Source organism: Gossypium hirsutum, chromosome D02 (assembly GCF_007990345.1).
Source record: "Gossypium hirsutum isolate 1008001.06 chromosome D02, Gossypium_hirsutum_v2.1, whole genome shotgun sequence".
Classification (NCBI taxonomy): domain Eukaryota; kingdom Viridiplantae; phylum Streptophyta; class Magnoliopsida; order Malvales; family Malvaceae; genus Gossypium; species Gossypium hirsutum.
This window is the reverse complement of record NC_053438.1, coordinates 23,138,827-23,163,248: the sequence shown is the minus strand read 5'-3', so window position 1 is coordinate 23,163,248 and position 24,422 is coordinate 23,138,827. Positions and strand designations below refer to the sequence as shown.

At 33.7% G+C, this 24,422-nt stretch overlaps 1 long non-coding RNA gene and 1 other non-coding gene across 2 annotated transcripts; both read left to right on the top strand.

Annotated features, from left to right (window-relative positions):
- The first annotated feature begins 8,376 nt into the window (after positions 1-8,376).
- Positions 8,377-8,483, top strand: LOC121215075 (small nucleolar RNA R71). Its single transcript, XR_005910808.1, has one exon. It is a non-coding gene; the product is annotated as a small nucleolar RNA R71 (small nucleolar RNA).
- Positions 8,484-20,108: 11,625 nt separating this feature from the next.
- On the top strand, positions 20,109-21,305 carry LOC121214684 (uncharacterized). The gene is made up of 2 exons (XR_005910315.1): positions 20,109-20,566; positions 21,157-21,305. It is a non-coding gene; the product is annotated as an uncharacterized lncRNA (long non-coding RNA).
- Positions 21,306-24,422: the final 3,117 nt, after the last annotated feature.

The following is a 24,422-nucleotide window of genomic DNA, read 5'->3' as shown; positions in this document are numbered from 1 at the left end:
TTTTTAGAGATATTTTTAAAAGTATTTCTTATAGAATCACCTCTAACTTTTGCATATTTCCAATAAGCCTGTTGTTGGTTAGTGTAACGGATTTGTAACATGTTTACGTAAGTGTACGTAGTCCTTCAAGTAATAAGTAAGTAAAAATGAGTTATCGCCTCCATACGGACTGTATAAGCTTAAACAATTAATTGCAATCTTATAATTAACAATTTGATGTAAAAAGAATCAATAAATTTGGATAATGATGATTAGATTAATTAAATGCAAGACTGATCCCTAATGCAATTTCTAATCTAAAAGGAATTTACCTAGATGTATGAATGAAGTCTTGAGGAACAAAAACAATGAACATTAAATGGGCTAGGACAATTATATTAATGAAATCAACTTACTTTCATCATGCTAACATGTTCAAAATTATTTCTATGGCAACTCGGTCTCTTATAGGTTTGGAAACCAAATTAAGTCCTCTCAAATCTTTTACTTAGTTAAATATGCATGTTACTGACCATATTAGACTAAGGGTTTCTTAGCATTTATGCAAGGTCACAGGGATATTTATGTTTGCAACAGTTTAATTACATAAATCTAATAACCATGCAAGATAATAGAGCTAACCAAAGATATTATGAACCTGAACTTAGTCAGTTTTAATGACCTAAATTATGCATTGCACTTTTCAATTATGCGTCTACTAGCCATCGTCTAGTTAGGATCTCTCAGCTAATTTGAGTGCACACAATCATGTATGAATGAAATGCATCATGATATTAATTGAAAACATAATCAACTAAGGTACAAAACATGTTAACATGAATTAAATAAATCTCATTAACTTAATAAAATTATCCCAACAAATAGGATTTCAAACTTCATAGCTCATGTCAAAAGCATAAAACTCAAAGAAAACGTGTTAAAATAGATAATCAAGAGGAAAGATTAGACTCAGTTCAGCAGCGTTTCAGATCTATTCTGACTAATGTGTTCAACTCTACTCCAGTCAACTGCCTTTCGGATCTATTATGACTGAAGCGCTCCTTTGTTCTAATTGAAACTTCATTTGCTAAGGTTTTAGAAGGTAGCCGGCTAAATAGTGCTTTTGACAAAGCTTTTGAGGCTAAAGCAGAGAAAGGGGATGGACGGTTATGCAAGGGAAAAAAGGAAAAAAATTGAGGGAAAACTAGAGTGAGTGAGAGAGGAATGTTGAGGAATGAGGGATAATTTAGAAGTGAGGGATGACAAGGTATTTATAAGTGAAGGTGAGGGTTTGAGTTTACTAAAAATAGGTTTAAATTTCCTTCCTTCCCTCTCTCATGTGGCCAGCCATGCTTCAAGGAAAAGGGATGACCAAGTCTTCTCAATTTGGATTCAAATTTCAAGCTAAAAATAGCTATAGGGTGGACAATTTCAACAGGGAAGTTGTTGGGATGAATTCTGATTATTTTCCAACTACAATGACCTTCAATTAAATGCCCCAAAACACATTTTGGGCATCCAACATCAAGTTCCAAAATTGGGCTTTTAATTCCCCTTGTTGGATGGTTTTTAGCAAGCATATCCATCTTTTATCACCTTCTTTACTGGGTCAAGTAGTTACCCCGTGTCCAAAATTGCATGGTCTTACCGTCCACATGGTTAATTTGTGCATGGCCATCTTTTATTTATTTAAATCATGTCTTCAATGGACCTCCTACATAATGAAAAGTACATAGATTAATAAATTAACATGAATTAATACAAAATATGCATAAAAATCATGTAATTAAGCATAATTTCACATACTTTCCAAATTCATGTCTAAAATTACTAATTAAGTAAAATTCACTTATTTCAATAATAATTACTTGAGATAAACATAATAATTAAGTAAAAAAGTGGTAAAAACATATAGAAAAACCCTATATAATTTCGAGTTTACAAGTTATGCATAAATTTGATCATATCATCATAGTTAACAATTCTGATTTCTTTAGTGTTGGAAGAAGTGGGCATTGGATCAGTTAACTTTGAATCAATACTTGGTTCAATCGGCTCATCAACATTTGGCTCATCTATAGGTTCCAAAGTTTTCTATTCCTTTATCAGTTCAGTCTCATTCGGTTCTTCCTCCGATTCTTTCTCTTCCGTTTTAGTAACAAAGCTAGCTTCTGTTTTAGACTTGTTCGATGACTCATCGATTTCTAGTTCTAGCGGCTCACTTGGTTCAGCCCTTCAGGTTTACTTTTGTCTTAACTTGGGCCCTTACGGAAAGTGAAGTGATCAATGATGGGAAGTAAGAACTTCCAGTCTTCTTTCTGACACAATCATGGATCTCCTTGAGAATGATCTTCCTAACATTGATAGACCTTTCTATCATAATTGCATACAACAAAAAAATTCGCTCCATTGAGATGGTGGAACTGTGTTAGATAGGTATGAAACTATATCGAACAAAGTAAAAACATATCTTAGCCAACGGCTTTAAGTATTCCCTTCTAAAAGAATTACTACCATAATTCCTTATAATCCATTGGGATTCCGAATTTGTCACGACATTAAGCACTTGTTGAAGAAAACCCCAATTTATGTTTGCCATCATGGCAAAATATTCATCTTCTTCAACATCAGATAAGTTAAACAAATCATTAATGGACTTAAAAGTTAAGGGTGCATTCTTCTTGGAACAAGAAGTTCAGTTGCATAGAACTCTCAAACTAACTTTCATCGGGTAAAGATCGTACATCACAAAAATAATTCCAATTGAGGGCATCAATGGTTTTTCTAATTGGTAAGGGCACAACCATCTTATCATTGCTTTCCAACTTGAAAATTTTTTCTGCATCATAGGTTGATTCTTAAAGATTGAATCAAGTCTCTCTTTCACTTCTTCATCTTGAATCATAATGGGATTTTCAACAGAGGTCTTGGAAGATCTAGTCCTTTTGTGAGATATGGACATTTTTCCCAAAAAATATGCAAAATTTTGGCTAAAAAATTGAAAGAAAAAACCAATTGGCAAAGGCTGAGGGCAAGTTGTTGCGGCGGCGATCGATTTACAACAGCGATGAGCTTACGGTGGCGCAAAGCTTGCTCTGATGATAGTATGCGGTGGTGAAGAGGTTGTGACAGCAAAGGGGTTGCTTCGACAAAATTCGTGCAGTGGCAATACTAAGGGATTACGACAAGGAAGAAATTTAGGGAGAATTGTCGGGATTTACGCAGATGGCTAAGAGGGATAAGAATGAATGTAAAATAATTTGAAGGGTTGTGAAAATTATGAAGGTGGAGAGGGGTTTATGTAGTGATGAATTATGGCAATTTTGTAGCTAAAATTTAGCTAATTTTGAGTGTCTTGGGCGACAAGTAAGATGGAGGGATGATATGGTGGCAAAAATTAGGGCTTTAAGGAAACCTATGGATGGCAACATAGGTTAAATTTCTGCTCTTTGCTTTTTCTGGCCTTGAGCCCAAACTTTCTTTAAAAACTGGATTTCTTAAAAATAACCAAACTTATTAGTACTTTGGCCAATTTGACCCCTTTATTAAAATAAATAAAACTAACATTAAAATTAAAATTAAAGACAAAGATAAAAATGAGAAATAAAAATAAAAATAAACTAATAGTAAAAATTTTAGAATTAATTAGAAATTTCCTTATTAAAATATTACATAAAATTAATTCTCAGGAAAGGTTGGAGGGGTCACAACGGTCCTGCTTAAGTTCCAATCTCCTTAGATAGAATTAATTAAATGTACTAATTTAAGAAAATAATTTCTAACTTTTTTATTAAAAAGTAGGCTTATGAAAATTTAAGGGTCTAATAATTTGAACGAGGTTTTACTTTGCTCAACTTCACCATCCCAATATTGGTTGAGACATTGACCATTAACTTTAAATGTATCTCCATGGTTGTCGTACAATTCTACAGCTCTATATGGATAAACTTTGTAGATGGTATAAAGTCTTTTCCATCGGGATTTGAGCTTTCCAGGAAATAACCTTGGCCTCAAATTAAACAAAAACATTTTCTGACCTTCTTTGAACTCACGAGGTTGAATACGATGGTCATGCCCTTTCTTATATTTTTCCTTACACATCTTGGCATTCTTGTTTAAAAATAACCTCAACTTTTCCAAGTTATCGAGTTGTAATATCCTTCTCTCATCGTCTTGCTTAAGATCAAAATTCAATTGCTTCAAAGCGTAGTGAGCTTTATTCTCCAATTCGAGTAGCAAATGATATGCCTTTCAAAAAACTAACTGACAAGGAGTTATCCCTAATGGTGTCTTAAAAGCAATTTGATAGGCCTATAATGCATCACCGAGCCTTCGTGACCAATCTATTCTGTTAGGGCACACTACTCTTTCAAGTATACCTTTAAATTCTCGATTCACCCTTTCAACTTGCCCATTCGATTATCGGTGATAGGTAGTAGCAATCTTATGCTTTACATTGTACTTTTCAAGTGAGATCCTTCTTTGCTAATTATGGCTTTAAGAGTCCCAAACCGTGTAAATATGTGCTTATGTAAGAATTACATGACTACCTTAGCATCATTAGTTAGGTATGCCTCGGCTTTAACCCACTTGGATAAGTAATTCACAGCTGCCAAAATAAACTTATTACCATATGAAGAAGAAAACGGGCCTAGAAAATCAATGCCCCATACATCGAAAAGGTCTATCCCTAAAATATTCATCAAGGGCATCTCATTCCTTCTTGATTTGTTTCCATTTCTTTGGCATTTATCGCAGTTTCTCACATATGCATAAGCATCCTTGAACAATGTACGTAAAAAAAATCAGCTTGTAAAATTTTTGTTACAGTTCGTAAACCACCAAAGTGTCCCCCACTCGGAGATGAATGACAGCGGTACAAAATTTTGTCAATATCACTTCCAACTATGCATTTCCTGATTATGTTATTTGTACATTGTTTAAACAAAAATGAGTCCTCCTAAAAATAGTACCAACTACATGAAGGAAATTCTTCCTTTGTTGGTACATCATTTCTCAAGGAATTATTCCACTTGCTAAGTAATTTGCAAAATCAGAAAACTAAGGTGTTTCATAGATTTGTCTTAACTCGAAGATATATTCATCAGGAAAGTTCTCATTAATTGGAACTAATTGAAAAAGTTACCTTATTCTATTCCAACCTTAGCAGATGATCGACTACTTGATTTTCAACACCTTTTTTGTCTTAGATCTCAAGGTGAAATTCTTGAAGAAAAAGTATCCATCAAATTAGCCTCGATTTAGCATCTTTCTTCATGAGTAAGTACTTAATTGCAGCGTGATTAGTAAATACTATGACTTTGGTACCTATAAGATATGAATGGAACTTGTCAAAAGCAAAAACCTATAGCAATGAGTTCTTTTTTAGTTACAGTATAATTGATCTAGGCTCCTAACAAAGTTCCACTTGCACAATAGATAGGATGAAAGACTTTGTTCCTCCTTTGGCCCATCACAGCTCCAACAGCAAAACCACTTGCATCACATATTAACTCAAAAGGAATGTTCCAATCAGGTGTGATAATTATTGGGGTTGAAATTAACTGGTTTTTCAATTTTAACCAGCATGGCCTAAGAAGCTTCGATCTCCTTTCACACTAACTGAAGGTGGTAATCTTTCAATTATGTCCACCTTTACTTTATCCACTTCGATTCCCTTTTTGGAAATTTTGTGCCCTAAGACAATTCCCTCCTTAACCATAAAATGACACTTCTCCCAGTTAAGGATGAGATTCGTCTCCTCACATCTTTTAGTACCTTAGCCAAACTATTCAAACAAATATCGTAAGTATTACCAAACACAGAGAAATCATCCATGAAAACCTCAACATAATTTTCAACCATATCAGTGAAAATTGTCATCATACATCGCTGAAATGTGGCAAGTGCATTACATAAGCAGAAAGGCATTCACTTAAAAGCAAATGTACCATATGGACAAGTAAAGTATTTTTATGTTAGTCTTCCGGGGCTACAACTATTTGATTGTATCCTGAATATTCATCTAAAAACCAATAAAAGTCATTACCTACTAGGCGATCTAACATTTGATCCATAAAAGGTAAAGGAAATTTATCCTTACAAGTGGCTTTGTTCAGCTTTCTGTAGCTAATACAGATTCTCCAATCCGTGACAGTTCTCGTCGGGATTAACTCATTTCGCTCATTCTCAACAATCATGATCCCACCTTTTTTTGGCACGCATTGCACCGAACTTTCCCAAGAACTATCTAAGATGGGATAACTAAGTCTTCTTTAAACATCAATCTTACCTTTTTCACCTTCCTCTAAAATAATTTTATGCATACAAAAGGAAGGGCATATACATCGTATATCAACTATAGTCCAACCAATTGCCTTTTTAAACCTTTTTAAAATAGCAATCAATTACTCCTTTTGATGTTCTGTCAGGTTCGTTGAAATAATCACAGGCAAAGTAGAACTATTACCGAGATAGACGTATTTTAAGTGAAACGGGAGTACCTTTAGTTCAAGTTTAGGCGGTTCTTCAATTGACAATTTTGGTTGTGTAAATTTCTGAACTTCCACCTCTAGCGGTTTGAACCGCGATGGTTAATATAACTCCTCGAATTGGCTTCCATCAAAGCCATGTCTTCATTACCTTTTTCATCTTCAAATGGTACAGACTCTAAAATGTTCTCCAACGGTTCTTCTTCAAAATTTCTTCCCATAGAAACTAAGGTTTCTAATTCCTCCATTACTGAACACTCTTCCATTGAATCGGGAAATTTTATTACCTTTAGAACGTTAAACGTTACCTTATCATCTTGACCTTGCATAGTGAGTTTGCCTTTTTGCACAGCCATCAACATTCTTCCCGTGGCTAGGAAAGGTCTGCTCAAGACGATCAAAAATTTCCTTGTCTGGTTCAAAATCTAAAACAATGAAATTAGTAGGAAAAATAAATTTATCGAGTCTTACCAAAACATCCTCAATCTTTCCTTCGGGATATACTAATGATCAATCTGCAAGTTGAAGTGTTACAGTAGTTGGTCTTACTTATCCTATTCCCAACATCTTGAAAATGGATTTGGGCATCAAGTTGATGATTGCTCCTATGTCACACAAAGCTTTACCGCAATATGATTCACCAAGGTTGCAAGGTACCATAAAGCTTCTAGGATCCTTCAATTTTGGAGGTAGTTTGTTCTGTAAGAATACACTACACTCCTTCGTCAAAGCGATAATATCATATTCACTAAGTTGTTTCTTCTTGGACAAGATATCCTTTATAAATTTTATGTAATTGGGCATTTGTTCTATAGCCTCTACCAACGAAATGCTGATGTGTAATTGCTTTAAAACAACCAAGAACTTATTGAATTCTACCTCTTATTTCTGCTTGTTCTGCTACAGTTTTTAAGGATGTGGAACTCTAGGTTGATATCGACAACTTTTCTGATGAGGTAAATTTGTAAAAAAGGGTATTAGCCTTTCAGAATTCACTAGTTTAGGGCTTAACTCATCAGGTTTTTCAGCATCTGATTTTTCTTTTGTAGGAACTTCAACTGTTGATTAACTTTCCTCCTTTCTAGTAGACTCATATTCAACCACAACCTTCTTAGGCTCCAAAGTCTTACCACTTTGTAACTCTACCACTTTGCAATATTCCTTACCAAATTTCTCTGATTTTTTATACTGTTCGACAAGTCTCCTTGTGGCCTACTACGAAGCTTAGTAGCTAGGTTCTCTAGATTTTTCAGTGTTGTTGCTTGACTTTGGATCAAGGCGTCATTTTTCACCATGTACACCTTCAACAAGTTCTCCGAACTATTTGCTGATTCAATTTGAAGTGGTTTTGAGGCTTGTTCGTTAAACCCTTAGGGTTGGGTCTATGCTGTATTTATTATTGTTTGATCTATTTCCTTGATTACTCCAGCAAAAATTCAGACAGTTCCACCATGATGGAATATAGAAATTGGATAGTGATCCTTATCCATTTCTATTTTGATACTGGTTCATTACATAGCAAACTGATTCGGGATTAGAAGGGGAATTCTCGAAAGAATGACCATCCCCACTGCATACACAGAAAACTACATCATATTGACTTGGTGATTGAGCGTCAGAATTATTCAAACCATTAGTGGTAAATTGTTTTAACATAGAGGAAATAAAAGATACATGACCAGAGAGTGAAGTCAGTGCGTCCACTTCATGCACTCCGGCTACACGTCTTCCTAAAACTACTCGATTCATCAGCCATTGGTAGTTATTACTTGTAATCCTTTCAATGATCTCATAAGCCTCGTTATAAGACTTAGACAAAATCGCACCACTCGTAGAAGCATCCACCATTAATCTTGTGTGTGCATTGAGACCGTTATAAAACGTCTTCAATTGGATACAATGAGAAATCCCATGATAAGGACACTTACGAAATAATTCCTTGAATCTTTCCCAAGCCTCATACAAAGACTCATCATCCAATTGTCAAAATGCAATTATCTCATTACGCAATTTTGCGTTCTTACTCGGTGGAAATATTTAACCAAAAATCTTTCTTCTAATTCTTACCAAGTAGATATTGAACTTGGTGGTAATTAATTCAGTCATGCTCGTGCTCAATCTCACAACAAGTATAGAAACAGCTTCAACCTTAGTGCGTCTTTAGTCATACCAGCTAACTTAAAGGAATCGCTTACCTCATGAATAATCGAAGGTGTACGTATGGATCTTCCGCGGGCATACCATTGAATTGGCCCACCGTTTGGAGCATTTGAAACATCACTGGTTTCAATTCAACTTGGGCTGCCTCAATATCTGGCCTTCTCAGATTTAACTTATTGAAAAGTGGCACAGCGTATTATCTACTAGCACAATCCCTATCATTAACAATAAGTATTGGGTTGTGCACTTGATTGACTCCATTACCTTGTCCATCATTTTTATTTTCAAGGTCCATCTCGGCTTGTTTTTCAGCATATCTCTCATGTCTTCTTTTTCTAAAAGTCTGCTCGATTTCAAGGTCCACGGGTAATAGATCAATGATTCGATCTATGCTCATAAAACACCTAAAAATAAATCACAAAAAAATAATAAAGAATATATTAGTAGGGTTTAAAATAAAGAAATAAAAATAAAAATTGTAACGCCTCAAAATTCTTATTTTTTATTATAGTGAAAATGTGACACAATTGTGTATCGGCATTTGTTGTTAAGTGCTCCGGGTGAGTCTGGGAGGTCTTGAGTTCAAGCCCTAATTTTGGCAAATTCTAGTATTTTTCTGACTTAACCCCTATTTATGGCTAGTAGGCTTTTAATTACAAGTTTGTAAGTACTTACTAGAATGGGCCTGCTGGTCTGGTGGTTAAGGGGAGTGTAGATTGGCAGAGGGTTAGGAGTTCGAGTCCCTGCGTGAGTGTTAAGAAAAATATATTTTTTATTTGCTCGTCAGTTGGAGAGTTTGAGTTGTATTGGAAATCTGAGTAGTGGGAGTTTGGTAGAGAGAATTTAGGGGAGTGGATTTTGGGGTTATCACATTTTCTGAGCATTATCATTTCTTTTTTGTAAAATTTAGATTTTCCCAAAACTCCCCACCTTTCTAACGCCATCTTTTCTCCCTTTCTTCTTCACCTTTTATTTTTTTCGTTGTCAAACCAATTTTTTTTCTTTCCATTATTCTTTCTGTTTCCATCTCTTTTGTTGGCTACCACACCTTCGTTCCGTTAGGTCAATTTTAGCCGCACGTTCTGGCAAGTGGAGGTTTTGCTCTCTTTAACTTATGATTTTTTTTCCAAATTTGATCCGGGGGTTTGTGGTGTTTGGAATCAGCAACTCGCATGGATTAGGGGTCTCATCGTGCTATTGCGTAACCAACTATTTTAAGGTGCTGGGGTAAGCTTTTCATCACTTAAAGGATGCGTTTCTCGTTTCGGATTTAGTTTTAGTTTGATAGATTAAGTGATAAATTGAGTGTAATTGGTCAATTATAGGTTCTGGAGTGCTCGGGGATCATTGTAGCATCAATAGGTACCAGGTGTGTACCCGAAACACAAAAATAAGGGATTCGGCGAAAAGCCGATATTACTTACTGTTTGGGCAGCAACAATAGGCTAATTTTAAAAAATCACCATAAATTGTGGGAATTGAGTTAGAGGGTGAAAAAAATTAGATTAAAGATATTTGAGTCTAGTTTCCCATAGATGAAACGAAGCAAAAGAATTTCATATTATGAGATAATGGAATTTTACTGAGACAGGGTCAGAATGATTTCGGAATCCCCTGTCCTGACTTCTGAAATTATTAAAAATTGTATAAAAATAATTATGGGTTATATTTTATATTTTTAAAATCCTAAATGAGTATATTTTCAAGATATACAAACGAGAACATCATCCAAAATTTGTATGAGAAGATAATTAATTTTTAGTGTAGAAATGTTGAAACTACTAGATAGCAGAGTAGGGGAAATTTAAAGAATAAACTGTACTTACTGGCTAAACCAAAAATTTTAAAAATTTTATGATAAGGAGATATGTGAGTCTAGTTTCAGGGAAAATTTGCGGACCTTAATTCGGAACTTTGTAGCTTAAGATACAAATAATTTAGTAACAGTGACTCAAGTAGACAACTTGGAAGGATTATAAGTAAATAGTGGAAACACATATGAATAATTATCTAGCATGGGTTACACTAAAATAGATCACAAGGCCAAGGCCAATTTGGATCATATGGGCCACACTGGTGTGTGGGCCCACATGGGCGAACTTCTTGGGCTCGTAGGCCCCTCTTCACTGTTTGACTGATAAGATTGCACGGGTCGCCCAAGTCGACTGTGAACCTACTGTAGGGACAGTAAGTTTACCTAGATCCCTAATTGACTGAAATGACTGTATGACTGATATGATGAAGCCTGATGATGTCCCAATGATTTGATATTGTATGCTCTGTTTACATGCATAATATTATGTTACAGCATGTCATATATACATATTGTATTACACTGGGTTGGGGAATTATAATGTTCAGAGGAAGTGTACTGAAAGGCCTCAAGCCTAAGTTACTAGCAGCTCTGCTGTGAACTACTGTTTAGTGCCGCATTTGGTACTGTTTGGAGTGTAGGGATGGTGGGTTGATTATATCCCCACATGGAGTGTAGGGTTGGACGGAGTTGGAGTGTAGAGGCTGGCTGGGTAGGATTTGAAATTGTATATCTGTTACTGCACTGAATATTGATACTGTAATGGGCCAAGGCACAAATGCATGACTGCTTCTGTATTGTAATGGGCTAAGGCCCTATTTTGAAACTGAAACTGTACTGAAATTGGCTTAGGCCCAGATTGCGATTGCCTTCTGACTATTTTCTTTATATGGGATTACACAATGAGTTTTCATAAACTCACTCTTTTGATTTTACTGTACAGGTAATCCCTAGACATAGGCAGATCGGTGCGACGGAGGACTTAGCGGTGACCACACGACCTATTTAGCTCGACTTAGTAATTAATTATAATTTTGATTTTATTCTGGGGTATTTTACTGTAATAATGGCCTCTTTGGGTTTTTTTTAATTTGGGGTTTTTATTGTTTTGATTTACAACTGCTAGTAGTAGAGAAAATCGAGTTTTCAAAACGGATCAAACATTTTAACAAAATTCGCACAAACATGCAAACTGTTTTGAAAAGCTTCCGCAATAAGTGACATTTTTACAATTAATAACTTTTTGGAAGAGAATAAATTTTGAATACGAATCACGTTGAAATTGATCGACACGTCTTGGAATTAAGCATAAGTGAGTGTAAAGAGGTGGTAAAGATAAGAGGTTTTCGATGACAACTCATTTTTTTCGAAAAACACTACCATGTGACACCGCCAGATTTGGCCATAACGTCCAGATCGAGTTGGGGGTGTTACAAAAACCAAAATTGTAAAAATTATTTCACAAAGAAAATTATTAAGGCAACAGTCTCCTGCAATGGCGTCAAAAACTTGTATGATTTATAACGTGTTTAAGCAAGTGTACGTAATTGTTCAAGTAATAAGTAAGTAAAAATGAGTTATCGTGTCCACAAGGACTGTATAAGCTTAAACAATTAATTGCAAAATTATAATTAACAATTTGATTTTAAAAAACTCAATAAATTTGGATAGTGATGATTAGATTAATTAAATGCAAGAGTCATCCCTAATGTAATACCTAATCTAAATGTAATTTACCTAAATATATGAATAAAGGCTTTAGCGACAAAAAAAATCAACATTCAATGGGCTATGATAATTATATTAATCAAATCAACTTACTTTCATATTGCTAACATGCTCAAAATTATTTCCATGGCAACTGGATCTCTTATGGTTTTATAAACCAAATTAAGTCCTCTCGGATCCTTTACTTAGTTAAATATGCATGTTACTAACCATATTAGACTAAGGGTTTCTTAGCATTTATGCAAGGTCACAGGGACATTTATGTTTGCAACAATTTAATTACATAACTCTAAAAACCATGCAACATAATAGAGCTAACTAAAGATATTCTGAACCTTAACTTAGTTGATTTGAATAACCTAGATTAAGCATTGCACTTTTCAATTATGTGTCTACTAGTCGTCGTCTGGTTGGGATTGCTCAGCTATTCTAAGTGCACCCAATCACATATGAATAAAATGCATCATGATATTAATTGAAAACATAATCGACTGAGGTAGAAAACATGTTAACAAGAATTAAATAAATCTCATTAACTTAATAAAATTATCCCAACAAATAGGATTTAAAAATTCATAGTTGATGTGAAAAGCATAAAACTCAAAGCAAACATGTTAAAATAGATAATCAAGAGGAAAGAGTAGACTCAGTTCAACAACCTTTCGAATCTATTCTGACTGATGTGCTCAACTCTACTCAATTCAACAACCTTTCGGATCTATTCTGACTGAAGTGCTCCTCCGTCCTGATTGAAGCTTCTTTTGCTAGGCTGGCTAAAGAGTGCTTTTGACAAAGCTTTTGAGGCTAAAGAAGGGAGAATGGATGGAAGGCTACGCAAGGGAAAAAGGGAAAAAGAATTGAGAGAAAACTAGAGTGTGTGAAAGAGGAATGTTGAGGAATGAGGGGTGATTTAGAAGTGAGGGATGGCAGGGTATTTACAAGTGAAGGTGAGGGTTTGAGTTTACTAAAAATAGGTTTAAATTTCCTTCCCTCTATAACACCCCTTACCCGTGTCCGACACCGGGATAGGATACGAGGCATTACCAGTCTTAAACACAAGCATCCATACAAAATCGGGCTATAAAATTTTCATTCAATTTAAAACTATTTATACATATGCGTCATCAACAACTCTTATACGAGCATAATTATATCTAATTAACATACCATACCATTGAGAAAAACTTAGCCATTGGACATCAAGACTTCTAGCACATACAACCATTAGGAATTTAGGCCATACCCACAACTCATCATGTATCATGCAAACACAACTCACATCACAAGACATTGGCATATAATTAATATATATATATGCTTACAATCAATTAGCCAATATAAGCCAAGTTACATGGCTACACATAAATCAAACCTTTAACCATTACAAACAAAAACATAATAACTCATACACAAAATGACTGAGTCCCTATACATGCCATAAACTTAAAATGCTTGAATACATTGATACCGATCAATAGCTTGATAGTGTGATAGAATCTTCGACGATCTCCAACCCGAGCTAGTATCTGTGACACTATAGGAAAAAGAAAGAAAAGGGGTAAGCTATATAGGTTAGTAAGTTGGTATGTGAATAATAAGCAATCTGTTAACATGTTTTTACCAATCCTCACAACAATCAAAATCGCACATAGTTCCACTATTTACTCATGTTCACATCAAGCTATCTACTTGAGTCATAGTCACTAAATTATTTATATCTTGCGCTACAAAACTCTAAATTAAGATCCACTTGATTTTCCTAAAACTAGACTCACATATCTTCTTACCATAAAATTTTTAGAATTTTTGGTTTAGCCAATAAGTACAGTTAATTCTTCGAATTTTTCCCTATCCTGATGTGTGACTGTTTCGACCCTTCTTCTCTAAAAATTAATTATCTCTTAGCACGGGAATTAGATGATATTCCCATTTCTTTATCATACAAATAGACTCATTAAGAATTTTTATCATATACATTATAACCCATAATTATTTTTATACAATTTTTAATGATTTTCCAAAATCAAAACAGGGGATTCTGAAATCATTCTTCCTTTATCTCACAAAAATTCAAATATCTCATAATACGAGATTCTTTTTCTTACACCGTTTCTTCTATGTGAAACTAGACTCAATAAGATTTAATTTCATGTCTTATTCAACCTCTAATCGAATTCCACAATTTTTGGTGATTTTTCAAAGTTATACAACTGTTGCTGTCCAAAACTGTTTTATTGCAAATTTTACTCTTTCATGATTGTTTTGTGTTAACATTTATTTAAACACACATAACACCAACAAAATCCATAACTAGTCATTCCAATAGCTAATCATATCATATATTTACATGCCATTCATTGGCCAATTTTACCTATACATCAACAACAAAGACTTAAACATATCATGTCTCAATTTAATTTGGCCTAAAAGCCTCACACAATCATCAATCAAATTTACCACATATTTATACCTCATAAGTATAGACCTATAATCACAAGGTCATCACAAGATCATTCTCATAAGTATGACTTACTCACTTTCATTCTTGCCAAATGTCCAATATACATCGAGTTCATTACTCTTGAATTTTTCGTACATACCTGTATCCTTTCAACATGATCATACCTTGTCTTTTCTTAGACATAATCTTTGGATTACTCGTTGAACCACTTGGAATACTAAGGATACTCGGGAAAAATCTTACATAATGTATCGTACAAATGCTATGTCCCAAATATGGTCTTACATAGAAATCTCATATCGATGCCAATAGCCCAACTATGGTCTTACACGAAGTCTCATATCGATGTCATATCCTTATATGGTCTTATACGAAATCCCAAATCAATGCCAATGTCATATCCCAGATATGGTCTTATACGGTATCTCAAATCGATGCCAATGCCATATCCCAGATATGGTCTTATACGGGATTTCAAATCAATTCGACAATATATATACATATACAAATCATTTCAGCAATGTATATATCTACATATAAATCAATTCGGCAATATATAAAACATATACATTTTAATTCAAAAACATTTATTTACTTATGAACTTACCTCGTACGTAAACGAACAAATCAGATCAACTACTCATCACCTTTCGATTTCACCCGATCTAAATCTGATTTCTTTATTTCTTGATCTATATGAATTCAAATTTAACTCATTTAATCACCTATTCATTCAATTTCATCCAAAAATACCTATTTGGACATTTTTGCACTTTAGCCCCTAAAGTTTCACATTTATTCAATTTAGTGCCCCTAAAAGCCCAAAAATTTCATTTATTTCACATTTCAACCACTCAATTTGCATATTTCACAATTTAATCCCTATTTGACATTTTTGTCAAAAATCACTTTACAAAACATATTAATCTATCAACAATTATTCATTTTCCATCATCAACATTCAAAAACATCAAGCTATTATCAATGGTAACTTCCAAATTCATCCAACAATTCAGAAATTAGGGCATGGGCTAGCTAGAACACGAAGCAACGATCTCAAAAACGTAAAAATTATCAAAAATGGGACAAATGATACTCACATCAAGCAAAATGGGGTTGGCCGAAAGTTCAAGCTTCCATGGCTTCTTTATCTTTCAATTTTCAGTTGAATAATGGTTAAAGATGATAACTTTGCCTTTTTGTTTTATTTGTTTTGTCATTTTTAACCAATTAACATAATTAACCTTTTATAAACATTATTTATTACACAAAATGTCAAACCATCATATTCCACTATCTCTTTAATGGGCTAATTACCAAATAAGGACTTCCACTCTAAAGTTCTATAGTTATTTAATACATTTAGCTAATAGAACACAACTTTTACACTTTACACGATTTAGTCTTTTTTACCGAATTAAGCATTCAAATAGTAAAATTTCTTTACAAAAATTTCACACATATATAATCACATGCTGTAAATACCAAAAATAATATTAAAATAATTTTTTGACCTCAAATTTGTGGTTCCAAAACTACTGTTCTGATTTAACTAAAATTGGACTGTTACACCCTCTCTCATGTGGCCAGCCATGCTTCAAGGAAAAGGGATGATCAGGTCTTCTTAATTTGAATTTGAATTTCAAGCTAAAAATAACTATAGAGTGGATAGTTTCAACATAGAAGTTGTTGGATTGAATTCTAATTATTTTGCAACTGCAGGGACATTCAATTAAATATCCCAAAACACATTTTGGGCATCCAACACCAAGTGCCAAAAGTAGGCTTTTAATTCCCCTTGTTGGACGATTTTTTCAATCCAATAACTTAACAGACATGACCATTTTTTATCACCTTGTTTACTGAGTTAAGTAGCCAACCCCATGCCCAAAATTGCATGGTTTTACCGTCCACATGGATAATTTGTGCATGGCCATCTTTGATTTATTTAAATCATGTTTCCAATGGACCTCCTACATAGTGAAAAGTACATACATTAATAAATTAAAAGGAATTAATGCAGAATATGCATGAAAATCATGTAATTAAGTATAATTTCACATACTTTTCAAATTCATGTCTAAAATTACTAATTAAGTAAAATTCACTTATTTCAATGATAATTACTCGAGATAAGCATAATAATTAAGTAAAAAAGTGGTAAAAACATATAGAAAAACCCTATATAATTTCGAGTTTACACTGCTACAATTTTTCAATGAGATAAATATTGATAGAGTGGAGAATGGAGCACCATGGATGTTCAATAACCATTTATTGGTTAGTCATCAGTTGAAGGATGAGGAAGATCTGATGTAAATCCCATTGGTATACGTCAATTTTTTGATCTAATTGCATGACTTGCCTCATGACCTTTTTTCAAAATTGGTGGCAAAATAGTTTGGAAACTTCATTGACTATGATACAAAACAGTTCAACAAGGGGCTGAGGAATTTCCTAATAATTTTGGTTCAATTGGATGTTCGAAAACCATTGAAAAGGAGGAAGAAACTGATGATCTCATTTTCAAAGTACATTTATGCCATTTTTAGGTATAAAAAATTAACTCTATTTTGTTTCATTTGTGGTGTGTTGGGGCATGGCTATAGTTTTTGTCCAGCTTGTCTTCATCAAAGAGGGAAGGAAATATATTTGGGTTCAAATCTTTAATTATGAGCATAGCCATGGAGGGCGTGATTGGAAACAACATCTGGTTAAAGGAGGAAGGTGAAGACGGATTTTTGGGGGATAATTTGAGTGGGTAAAATTTGAGGCACAATTTGGGGGATGACATGTTGAATAATTATCGACAACAAATAAATTCAATTTTAGGATTTAATCGAAAGGCCAATCAAGTAGGAAAAATTTAAATAACAAAGGAATCTCAAATGGAATAGGCTAGAAGACAATGGATCAAGATCAGGAAGAAAATCCATTAGAGTTAATGGAAGGGAAAAAGATGCCTAGATTTGAGATGTTGTGTTCAAAAGGGCCAAATGATCCAATCCAGATAGAGGAGACCAAAAAAGATGGAAATGATAAAACCCAAAAGATATCGGCAGCCGCCGGCTGGTAGGCCTACCAGATGCCATGGAAATGCTATGCTAGAACATTCTTAGTTTGGGGAATTTGCGGGCAGTTCGGCGACTTCAGCATTTGTTGAAAACTTATAATCCCCAACTAGTCTTCTTTATGGAGACAAATCTTGATACAAAGAGGATGGAAAAAGTAAGAAGGCATTGTGGCTATTATTACGGAATTGACGTGTCGACTGAGGGCACAAGAAAAGGTTTATGTTTAAGGTGGAGAAAGGGTTTTTCAGTTACTCTTCAAAGTTTCTTAAAAAATCACATTTATTTTGTAATAAAGGAAACTCTAGATATCTAGGAGTGGAGATGGACAGGGTTTTATGCTACATCAGATAATAGAAATAAAGAAGAGGCTTGGAATCTATTAAAAAAATTGGGGAGGTCTCTGAATCTTCCATGGCTAGCAAGTGGGGATTTTAACAAAATTTTATTCAATTATAAGAAGAAAGGGGTTGTTCCTAGGGATGAAAGGTGAATAGAGGGGTTTAGGAAGGTACTAAAAGAGTGTGGTTTAAAGGATATCGAATTTTTAGGTCCCTGGTTTACGTGGTAACGGGGCAATTTACCATAAACCAACATTAGAGAAAGACTTGACCGTGTTGTTGCTACGGACTTTCCCAAATTTTTCTTTGAGGCATTTTGCAGTTTCGTTCTCTAATCACTACCCTTTATTCCTCCAAACAGATCAAGGGGAATATATAAGGGCTAAAAAGTAATTTAGATTTGAGGCGTGGTGGTGCATGGAAGAGTCATGTGAGGTAGAAATTAAGCATTTATGGGAAACTAGCTCTAGTGATCTAATTGATAGATTGGGGTGTATAAGTTTGGGTTTGATGATTTAGGCTAAAAGGGTTAACGTAAAAAAGAGAGAGGCGACTAAGAGGTTGAGAATAAGATTGGAGGAGTTGGATATTTAGGAAAGAACTGATGAAGTAATGGCTGAATTGATCGATGTCAAATTGCATTTTAATTTGGAGGCTGAAAAAGAGGAAAGGTACTAGGAACAAAGAGCGAGGGCAAACTGGCTAAAAAGGGGTGATCAAAATACTTTTTTCCACAATTTTGCTTCCCAAAGACGTCGAAAAAATCAAATCAATGAGTTTTAAAATGAGGATGGGATTTTAGTCACTGAATATGGCGAAATGGAAAGGGTGGCTAAAGCTTATTTTCTTGATCTCTTTTCGACTAGAGGAGAAGATAATTCTGATCACTATTAACAAAAGTTAAGACATGTTTTATTGATGATATAAATAATGAGTTGACGATTGAATACAAAGGGGAGGAAAATTTTTATGCTTTGAAGACGACGGAACCAACTAAAGCATCGGGAGATGATGGATTTCCAATTTTTTTCTTCCAACAGTACTGGCACATAATGGAGAGGAGCATTTGTCAGTTTTGCCTCGACATTCTAAATAAAGATAATTTTTTGGAACCTTTGAATAAAACAAAGATTGTGTTAATTCCAAAAGTGAATCACCCTACAAACTTAAAAAATTTCAGACCTAGAAAGGTGCTTTATAACAAGTTTATATACGGTGCTTTATAAACTTATTGTGAAGACAGTTGAAAACAGATCACAAAAGACTCTAGAAAGGTGCATTGACGAAGCACAGAGTGCTTTTGTGTCTGGTAAACTAATCACAGATAATGTGGTCCTGGCTTATGAAGTTTTACATTCTTTTAGAAAAAAGAGGATAAGGAGGCAAGGATGTTTGTCTCTAAAACTGGATATAATCAAGGTTTATGATTGTGTGGAACAACATTTTCTTGAAAAAATGATACTAAAAATGGGTTTTACAATATCATGGGTATAGTTTTTAATGCACTATATTAACTTATTATCGTACTCAATCATCATTAATGGTAAATCAGGTGAAACTTTTAGGCCAAACAGAAGATTGAGACAGGGCAATCCATTAAGTCCATATTTATTCCTTTTTTGCATTGAGAGTCTTTCGACCTTGATGAGAAAGGCTTTACATCAAGGACAACTAAGGGGAGAAAGAGTGTGAAGGAGGGGACCGTTGATTACTCAGTTGATGATTGGAGATGATTGTATATTGTTTAGAGAGGTTACTTGTAAAGGAGCAAATGTCATCAAAAACATTCTTCAGGAATATAAGAAAATTCGAGGAAATGTATAATTTTTGGTAAGTCCACTGCGTTCTTTAGTAATGTTTCTACTCAGGATAAAAAGGAGATTTCAAAAATTCTTAATGTTAAGGTATCAGAGGACTTAGAGAAATATTTTTACTTCAAATCAATTTGAACCCATGACCACATAACCACTACCAACTAAGAGCCCTATTATTACTTGAAACCATGACTACATAACTATCAATTAGGAAATAAAATCTGCAAGTGATGATGCACTCCCCAAACGAAAAATGAAATTTTTCGGTGTTCGAGCTCCACTGAATCACTGTTAAATAAAACATACCTTCAAACTATCAAATATTTTAACTAAAACACAAACACAAAAAATTCTTCTTTCCCCATTTTCTCAACACTTAACACTATGTTTTGTTGGATGTAATCCCATAACTATTACTTATTTATTCGGTGGCCCTAGGTTATTACTTTGTTTGGTTGGGGGAGTAAGGAAATTGACCCGTAATGGAAACAGAAGCTATTACGGGGTGGCCCGTAATAGCCATTCCATGAGATGTGCTAAGAATAAGGATTCCATTCTAGATGGAATGAAAATGAAATCAGGGCTGCACCAAAATATCCCCTTTTCAACTCGTTCGCTCACTCGCTTTCCCCAAATTGAAACATGCATTTGAAATCGGTGACTTGCAGAGGCTCCGTTCGCTTGCTTCCAGCTCATCCTAATTGAAAGGTAAGTTATGTTAAAATTTCCATATTATTCATTTCCCATCTTTATCTCTCTTCGAAAGATTTTTCTCTTTTTGGAGAACTTTTTATTTCCCTAAATTTGGCTTAATCTGGGTATGATCTTTTTTTTCCCCAGATTAGCAAAGAAATTTGAAATTTTAAAGAATAATTTTTTTTCTAGACTTTCTTTTTCCTTCAACTGTTACTTTGCCAACATTTTTTTCTGTTTCCCAGATGAACCAAAAAAATTGTAGAAAAAAATATGCTTTTATCATATCTTTTTCTTTTTGTTTCCCCCCGAGTTTTCTTTAATCCAGCAATGTTATTCTTTCCTAGATTTAAAAAAAATTCAAGATTTCTAGAAAATGATTTGATTCGTTTCAAGATTTATTTTTTGTTTCCCACTGAATTTTCCTTATATATTTTTTAATTCGGAAATTTAAATTTGGTTGTGGTTTTTTGTTTGCTTCCTCCCAACGGTTGCTTCATTGTTTTCTTTTTTTGTATGACTTCTTAATCTGTAAAAAAATTCACAACTAGCTTATTGTTTATTCTGGAATTACATTAATTTTTCAATTTTCTTTTATTTTGTAGGTAAGCAATCTGGAAGTTTAATATTTTTTTTGGTTGTTTCTCAGAAAAACTTGTCTTTCGAATGTAAATTGAGAAATTGGATTTGGGTATTTGTAATTTTATTTCGATTTGGTTGAATTTGTCTTTTGGTCAATGTATTGGTTTAATAATTTGGTTATAATTTCTATTTAGCATAATTTTAAATGATTATTTTGATTTAGCATAAGTTAATTTCCAAAATTTTCACATGCTAATCAAATGAATATAATTTATATTTAACAGAAGTTTAATATGGTTAAAATGGTTGTAAATGAGATAATGGATTTTTTGTCATGATTTAAAAATTTTAGCAAAAGGTATTGGTTTGGTTGTTTGCCTGTAATTGTTTGGCTGTAATTTGCATTTCTATAATTGTTTTAACTAATTGCTTAGGTGCCAATTTGTTTTATGTTCAATTGTTGCCAATGTTATAAAGTGGAACTGAGTTGATTGCCAAATATGCCATGTTGTTTTGTGTTCAATTGTCTGCAATTGGTCTGTAAGACTAGCTTAATTACATTTGCAAATTGGTGTTCATTGAATGAAAATAGAAATGAACTGAAGATGCTAAATTTAATATGATCAACATTACATGTTCGGAAATGAAAATGAAAATGCAGTTGGAACCTATATAACTTGATTTCCAAACATTTTAACATGCATATTGCAAAAGTAAAAAACAAACTGATTGTCGTCAATTGAAACTTTTCTTGCTAATTGAAAATTTCAGAATTGTTGAGGTCCGACTAACTTTATTTTGCACACTATTTTTTATTTATAATTTCATAATGTTTTCTTAATGTTTCAAACTTCTTTATTTATAATTAAAATATAACACATCAATTTATGTTGCAATAATGGCGTGTTAGCCTTTAATAGTAAAAAGTGATAGGCAAAAAATAAAGGTCTTGCATTACAAGTATGGTTGCAAATGTGCATAGTTGCGAGTTGGTTTTTAGTTGTGTTGGGTGCCGTCTCTAGCCTACATACTTATAGACCAAGGATTAGATCATATATTTTAGATTTTTATGCCCAATGAGATTATATGAAAAGACTTGTACATGCTAGTCATGAGACCTATATTAAACCAATTAGGATGAATAGAGTTGTTTTTTAAAAAAAACTATATAAGATGTTACAAATTTTAAGAGGATTGAAGCCGACAAGGAACATGCTTGTTGATGAGCAAGTGGCAATGTTCTTACATATCATTTCTTATCAACTAAAAAATCAAGTTATCAAGCATCACTTTAATAGGTCCGGGAAAACTGTTAGCAGATCATTTCACAAGGTTTTAAATATTGTCATACGCTTACAATATGTGTTATTTAAAAAGATAGAGCCAATTACAGCTAATTCAACAGACCCAAGGTGGAAATGGTTTAAGGTATTGGAGTGAGTTTCATATATAGCTTGTACATAATTAACTTGATTTAGATTTAAATATAGTATCCTAACCCGGGATTTTAAAACTATTTTTGTAAAATTGCTTAGGTGTTTTAGGAACCCACATCAAGATTAGGGTTCCAAAATTTGATAAACCTAGATATCAAACACGAAAAGGTGACATAGCAACAAATAATAATAATTTTATTCGAACATATATGAGTCTTGATCCTATTGTAGAAGAGTTGAGAGAAGGATTTCCTAGTAATTTGATAAAGGACGATGAACTGAATATCATAAATATTCATCCATCGGATGCGTGGGATACTTAAAGGATGGGAGTAGCCAATCAAATGTTCTATGAATGGCAAACATCTAGAAATTAGTTAGGTTTATTAAAACATAGTAGAAGGTTAATTTGTTTCTGTTATTTTATGTATCTAGTTTTGTAACGCCCCAAAATTTCTAATTTCGTTATTGTGAAAATATGACACAAATATCTGTTAGCTTTAGCGGTTATGTGTTCTGGGAGTGTTTGAGAGATCCCAAGTTCAAGCCTTCGCTTGAGCAAAATTTGGTATTTTGAATGAATTAGGCTTTACTCTTGTTTAGTAGGCTTTTATTTGATTGTTGGGTAAATTACATCAGAATGGGTCTGCTGATCTGGTGGTTAAATGGTGTGTTATTATGGTGGAGGTCTTGTGTTCGAATCCTTATGCAGGCAAGGGTATTTTTTTTTTGCTCAGATTTCGGGATAGAGTTGTGTAATAGGAGGATTCTGAGTAGTGGATGTGTAGTGGGAATTAGGGAAGAAGATTAAGGGATTTTGAGGGTAATCGGGATTTTATTTTATTTTTCTCCCATAACTGAATTTTGACTCTCTTTTCCAAAAAAATTATGCCGTCTATTCTTCTCCCTCTCCTCTTGCCAAAATTCTCGGAGTTTTTCCATCTTTCTCTTATTTTTCTTCTTCTTGATTTTTCCCTAATCCATTTATTTTCCTTCGTTTTCGCACGCGGTTAGTGCTTGCTTAGTTTCGAGTTTCTCATCGTTTATGTCATGAATCTCTTATGACTGAAGTGGTAATATTTTTTCTCTGCGATTTGGGTGTAGGGAGGCTTGGACTAGTGAATTCAGTGTTCTCGTCTTAACAATAGTTAAACTGAGGGTTATCATTGGTGGTAAGTTAGGTTTCGATTCGTTCTTGGCTGTCAATTTGCTTGTAAATCCGTTAAATTGATGTTGAGTGTCTTCATTATAGGCTTTGGAGTGCTCGGGGATAGTCTTAGCATCAAACAAAATCAGGTGTGTACCCGAAACGCAAAAAAAAAGGGATTCGACGAAAAGCTGAAATTGCTTGCTGTTTGGATAGCAACACTAAGCTAAATTTGAAAAATCACCATAAATTGTGAAAATAGAATTAGAGGATGAAAAAAATATGGAATTAAATATTATTGAGTCTAGTTTCTCATAGAAGAAACAGTGTAACTAATGGAATTGTAAATCGTGAGGTATAATAAACTTTGTGAGATAGGGTCAAATTGAATTTGGGTTTCACTGTTCTGATTTTAGAAAATCATCAAAAATTTGAGAAAAATAATTAGGGGTTAAAATTTACATGTTTAAATTATTAATGAGTCTATTTTCAATAGAAACAAGTGGAAAAATCATCCAAATTTTGTACTAAGAGATAATTAATTTTTAGCAAAGAATGGACGAAGCTATCAGACAGTAGAACAGGGGTAAGTTTGAAGATTTTACTATACTTATTGGTTGAACCAACAATTCGGAAAATTTTATGGTAGAAAGGTATTTTAGTCTAGTTTCAAAAACATTAAGCAGATCTTAATTCGGAATTCTAT